Source organism: Prunus avium, chromosome 6 (genome assembly GCF_965620075.1).
Source record: "Prunus avium chromosome 6, drPruAviu1.hap1.1, whole genome shotgun sequence".
Lineage (NCBI taxonomy): Eukaryota > Viridiplantae > Streptophyta > Magnoliopsida > Rosales > Rosaceae > Prunus > Prunus avium.
Window position 1 is genome coordinate 29,994,059 of NC_142289.1, and position 6,643 is coordinate 30,000,701.

General features: G+C 37.7%; 1 long non-coding RNA gene across 1 annotated transcript; it reads left to right on the top strand.

The window, feature by feature from the left end:
• Positions 1 to 2,374: 2,374 nt before the first annotated feature.
• LOC148294016 (uncharacterized) lies at positions 2,375 to 3,332 on the top strand. Its single transcript, XR_015836367.1, has 2 exons — positions 2,375 to 2,473; positions 3,084 to 3,332. It is a non-coding gene; the product is annotated as an uncharacterized LOC148294016 (long non-coding RNA).
• The last annotated feature ends 3,311 nt before the right edge of the window (positions 3,333 to 6,643 follow it).

Sequence of the window (6,643 nt, forward strand, 5' to 3'; positions counted from 1 at the left end):
TGCATAGTTTCCAGCAGCTCGTGATGACACAAAAACCTGGGTTTTACAGATCAGAGGTTTCCCAACTATCTGGCGTGGTGGTAGCTATGGTCGGCTATTGTTGCTCCAATTTTTCTTCTTTTTGTTGTTTTTGCTATGGGTTTTCCCCTACTGTGCCAAAGGGAGAGGTGAAAGAGGACACATTCCTCTTGACTCATAAAGGAGAAAGATTTTTTAGTTTGATTTTTGAGAAACTAACAAGTTCACCGAGAGGGATTTGGCCATTGGGTGGCTTGATCAATTTCCAGTATAGGATTCCTCTGGTTTTCTCTTGTTTTAGATATTGACTCTGCGAAGTGGCTAAGCGTGGAGCCTAAATGATTCGAAGTGGAGAGTATTGATGAAGATACCGTGGGCCAGAGATGGTTGTTGGTTCCTTGCATGGTGGTTGTGATGATGATAATGAAAACAGATGATGATGATGAAAACAAAGACAGTGGTGATGAGAACGATATGACCTTCTGTGCCGTTCCCACAGGCGGCGCCAAATGTTGAACCCGTATAAATTGGATAGTTGTGATATCGCAATTATATAGGCAAAACGTAACGATATAGTGGTTTACCCATAAATTCGGGCTACATCCACTGGTTTAATAGTTGTATAAATGTGTAGAGAGCTGTATTACATTGAGATAGGCTTGAGAGCGTTAGTAAATAAGAAAGATGGAGCTTGGGAGGGGAGGAGAGAGTTGCTGGTTCTTAGCCGAGTGTCCTAGAGAGGAGGAAAGAGTGATAAGCCCCCTTGCCTCTTATAGGCTTTTCCCTACCGACTTTGGCAGTGGTCCTGGGCACAGTGAGACTCTTGGGCCCATAATTATGAGGCCCAGACGCAACGCAATGTCAACCTTGGTCATAACTATGCATCAACAACTTGTACTAAAAAAACAATAATTTCTGAGTTTGTACCATATTTGCATTATGGTCCTTATTTGAAAAAATAACTTTGAATGAGGAAATTGAAAATTGCATAGAATTCCTAATTTACGGAATTTAGATCTTAAATGATGAAGATTGTACCCAAGTTGGCCCAAAGAACCGTTAAAGTCACTTGCAAAAGGCATTAGTGGCGAGAGCCAAGGTCTTCATGGCATCAAGTCACCGATGGAACAAGCTATGTTAAAAATAAAGAAAATTTCTCAATTAAAAAGAAAACCACTTAGCATGCATGAAGCACGTGCAAGGAGATAATATATATAATATAGGTAAATTGGTAGAGACATTATTTGCATGCTAGGTGTTGAGGCCCAAAAAAGTCACGAGAAGCCCAAAGACATTTAAAGCCCAATATAACATATAATGTTGGTCATGCGTTAATCCAAGCTGTATTTTGGGAATTAATTCATTAAATAAATAATATTGTACATGTCATGCGAAGCCAATAATACATTCTTCATATGTCAATCACCTATCAAGCTCACATGAACCCAAGTCATGTGGTTTACGAGGCTTGCACGAGGGATTGTGGTGTGGACGGTTACGGAGGTCCACAAGGCCCACGGAAGCTCTTGGATAATGGAGACTTTGGGCTAGCTACTTGGGAGCACCAAAGTAAAGCCCATTACTTGGAGTTCTCCAATGTGGGTAAGCAAGTGAGATATTCTTCAAGCATTATCCATAGGAAATAGTCATTTTTCAATACCTAGCTTTACATTTTCCAATACCTAGCTTTACCTACTGGAAATAAGAATGTCCTGATGCTCCCTATTACCAGTTGGAAACAAGCCAATTCCAACACTTCCTTTTACCTATAGGAAATAGTCATTTTCCAATGTCTAGCTTTACCTGCTGGAAATAAGAACATCCCAATGCCCCCTTTTATCCGTTGGAAATGGACTAGCTCCAACACTTCCTTCTACCTATTAGAAACCAAAGAGAGCCTTCACCTTCTATAAATTGGGAGGCATTGCCCAGCCAAAACCAACCCCTCTTGGTTGCTGCAAGCCTCTCAACAACCATGAGAACTCGCCTTTCTTCAGCTGCTGCAAGCATTCCAGAAGCCATCACAGTCATTCTTGAGCCATCAACCTTCATCATTTTGCTGCTGTAAGCATCCCAGCAACTAGACCTGGCAAAATCTCACACGACACGATAACACGACACGAATTCGCACGAAAAATTCAGTATTCGAGTTGGAGTTATCGTGTCATGTTGCTATCGTGTTGACCCGTTAGCCACCCGTTAAGCTAACGGGTCGTTTCGGTGTCCATTCGCGAATACACGAATCAATCCGTTAAGCGGGGGTAATTTTGTAATTTTCTATTCTAAAAAAAATAACCTTAGCATCTCTTTCTCTTCATTCATTCAGCCGCTTTCTTTTCTTTCTCTTCTCTGCAGGTTTCTTTCTTTCTCTCTCAAGTCCTCATCTTCTCCTTCTTCTTGCGATCTCTCCTCTCTGTCTTTGAAGATCTTTTCTGCTGTTAAATCCTATCTTAAGGTATGAATGTTTTTCTTAATTGATTCGGTAAATTTATTTGATTTTCAGTATGGAAATTATATATTTATGTGGACTTTGGAAGTTATATATTGATGTACTGGACAGGTTTGATTTTTCTTAATTTACTCTGCTGTCAATTAGAGATATAAAGGCTTCTGAATTGGTATTTGCTGGAGAAACAGAGTGCACGGGAGAAGAAAGAGGAAATGAGGAGAGAGAGAGAGAGAGAGAGAGAGAGAGAGAGACAAACATTAACAAATGTTCAGATTATTCTCATTCAACGTTGGAATGGCCCAACTTCAATTTTTTTAATTTATAAATATTATATATATATATATATATATATATATGTTTAGTGTTACAGTTTCAAACCAACAATAAAGCATGAAGAAGAATCAACCTTGTATTTTAATTTAGTGTTACAGTTTCAAACAATTTGATCTTTGTATGTTTTTGGGTTGTATTAATATTATTTATTTTTATGTATAGAATTGATATTAAAAGCAATATTAGAGAAGAATTTTTATGTGCAGTTCACAACAATTTCTGTGAGTTTGGAATTTTCATACTAACTGTTGTCTAACAATTTATGTGTTTTTTTTTCTTCCAGGAAAACTGCAATGGTGAAATGTTGAAGTTTGGATCATCTTAATGGATTTTTTTGTGTGCGGATCTTCATGGATTACTTCATATTTGTTTTGCCTTTTCCTTTTGTTATGATGGATCATGTTCACGGATGTTGATGTTGAAGTTTGGATTAAATTCAAGAATATTAGCTTTTGTTGGAATGATTTTGATTTTTTGGGCATGTAAAAATATAGGTTTTTTAAATTTTTATTAAAAAAGTTTATTTTCTTAACGGGTGAAACGGGTCATGTTGTGTGATTCGCGAATTAGAGCGGGTCGTGTTCGTGTTTGATATTTCCCACCCGTTATCGTGTCGTGTCGTGTCAACCCGTTAAAAAAAACGGGTTGACACGAAAACGACACGAATACTGATAACACGACACGAATGCCAGGTCTACCAGCAACCATCGACCAACATCTCTTGGTTGCTTAAGCACCCCAACAACCATCAGACCATTTTCCTTCCTTCCTTTGGCTGCTGTAAGCATTCCAACGGCCATCTCAGCCATTCTTTAGCCATCACAACCATGTCTCCTACTTTCTCACCCTTGAAATCCATCATCTTATCTATAAAGCCTCACCAAAGATAACTCCAATCTTTTCCTTCCTTTCAAGCTATAAACACCATAGCCTTCAAACCTCAAGCTTTTCCTCCCATCCTCATTTTCTTAAAACTCTTAAATCCATAAAGCCTCACCAAGCATAACTACAAGCTTTTCCTTCCTTCCAAGCTATAAACACCATAGCCTTCAAACCTAAAGCTTTTCCTCCCATCCTCATTCTCTTGAAACTCTTAAATCCCCATAGCATAGCCACAAACAATAAATTCTTAACACCCGAACTCAAGCATATCAAACATCAAGCCGAGCACAAGCATTCTCATTTGCTAAACTTGTGGGTCTTTAGCTCCCACACTCCAAGCTCTCATGCCAAGCTTATATAATCTCATATCAACATCAGCAAGTCATCTTCAACACATCCAAAGCGAGCAACGTCCTTACTCATTGTTGGAAGCTTCAATTTCAAGATGTGTTCTTCCATCTTCTTCCTCTCTTTCCCATAAACACATCCAGAGAGAGCAAGCATCACCTCTCATCTCTCGAACCCTTCGATTTCAAGCTCGATTATTTCATTTCTTCCCTTTTTTCTCTTCTGGCAAGCCACCTAAAAGCCTAATGAAGCTTTCGTCAAGCTGCTGGAAATTTGCTAAAGCCACTCATCCTTTATCTCCATCTCTCTCTCAAAAAGCTATTGAACCCTTATCTTTTTGGTAAGAAAACGCAGACATCGCAAGCTCTTCGTCTAGCTGCCGAAAACACCCAAAATCTCAAGCCTTAATCCTTTTTTCATGCTTATTTTCTCTTAGCTCCCAATCCACAAGCCTTACATGCCAAGCCTGTGCAACATCGATGCACCATCTCCAACTCTTCGTCTAGCTGTCGGAAACATCAGCACAAAACACGCAGCTGCTGGAAAAAAAATAGAGTACTCCCCCGGGACTTGCTTCTCCCTTAGGATGTTTTGGGCCTAGTTCTCGCTAACTCATAAAAATGGGCAACAAATGCTTGATTCACCACTCTATGGCGGTCCAAGAATCAACAAGCCCGGATGATCCTTCCGATGGAAAAAGAACCCAACAATAGGTAAATTATTAGGTACATTATTTACGTAATGGGTAAATTGTTGCATAATAGGTACCTTATGTTTGATTTAAATTGACTCACCAAACATAAGAAAACTTACGTGGACATTAGTCAAATGGATAAATCCGCACCCAAAAAAAAAAAAAAAAAAGGAAAATGCTAGAGAGGCCACATTTTATAGACCACTTGGTAAACCACCTCTCTAATAAAGGTAGGCCCCATTGTATTGGTAAACTCCACCTCTATTAGGGACATGATTTATAAGGTCGTCTAATAATGTGGTATCTCTAGCATGAACAAAAGAAAAGTGGTGGGTCAGGCCAAAGAACTAATCTATATTAGGTGGTTGAGCCTTATTTACCATATTAATTGGGATTAATATTATAAATCAAACTATATATACAGAGAGCTTCCATTGAGGAATCTCTCAAATTAGCTTATTTGAGGGACACCCTTGTAGGGCCCACTCCACATTGTATTTCACTAATCCAAACCGTCAATGTTTTAGATAATCATTCAAAGATCATCTCTACAAAAAATCACTTGAATCTGATATCGTTTGACCACTTAGTTGTGTTATAGAAATTTTAGTACTTTCTTGAAGCACCATGTTCATTGATTTTGTAGGATACAATTGGATGTCGAAATGGTTTCCGATTTGTCTAATTTTTTGCAAGGATGACCTATATATGAATGTAGACTTCAAAAATAGATGGTTTGAATTGTTGGAAAAAAATTCGTAACGTACCCGAAAGGGTGTCCCTCAAATAATTTATTTGAGGGATCTCTCAATAGAAGAGGATTGTATGTATATATATAAAGCTATAGAAGTTTGTTACATAAATTTTTTTAAAAAAAAGTACAAAGGAAGGAAAAAAACTGTAAAGGGAGCCATCCCAATAGCAGTACAACGAACATGGGCAAAAAGTTTTCCAGTGATAAGAGCTAGCCAAAAATCTAAAACAATGTTAGTCAATTACTTTTCTAAATAACTTTTCTAGTCCAATTACATCAAGACCCAGGCCTTCATGGTATCAACCCTTTCTAAGTCACTGGCAAAAGGAAGATTGATACCCTAAACCCTTTCTCAAATCTCTATCTATTATCATAGTTGTCTTGAATCTAGTCCAATTACATCAAGACAAACCATGTAGTTAATCGGTATGATTCTCCTAAAGAGAATACGAATCCAACAAAACTCAACCAAGTTTATGGAATTATGAAAGAAAAATAACATAGACAACTTATAGAGTTTATAGACTTTATTGAACAAACTATACCAAAACTAAAAAAACTAAAACAACGTGGGCAAAAGGAAGCACAATCACCACGAATCTTCCTCTGGACATGACATAGAGAGCGCTACCTAATTAGTCCAAAGCCACAACGCACCAATGAGCAATGGATTTGCCATGACCAAGTTGCAACATCTCATAGAGCACCCCCACAAGATGAGGCGCAACCAAAGTCAGCCCATATATGACACAATAGATTTGCCAAAGGAAGAGTATATCGACATAGGTCCACCAAAAGTTGGAAAACACCGAGAATCTGACTGGATCAGGGGGGAAATCCCTCGCACGTCCCGAATATGAAGAAAGGTTAAAAAAAATATTTACAAAAAATTAAAACTCTTTCTAATTAATAGATAACTGGAAATATTGCCTGAAAAATGCCTTGACTATGTATTCTTGATTTATTTTTTTAGCGAAAAAATAGAAATACTCTTTCTAATTTTTCATTTAATGAGATCTAATTAATAAGGACAACATTTTATTCACCCTATTGTGATTTATGAATCTTAACCATACACATGTCAAAATCAATTTCATTTCCTAAATCAGAATTTAAAGATGAACTCAACAAAAATCAATCAAATTGGGGATCCTTTATTAATTCA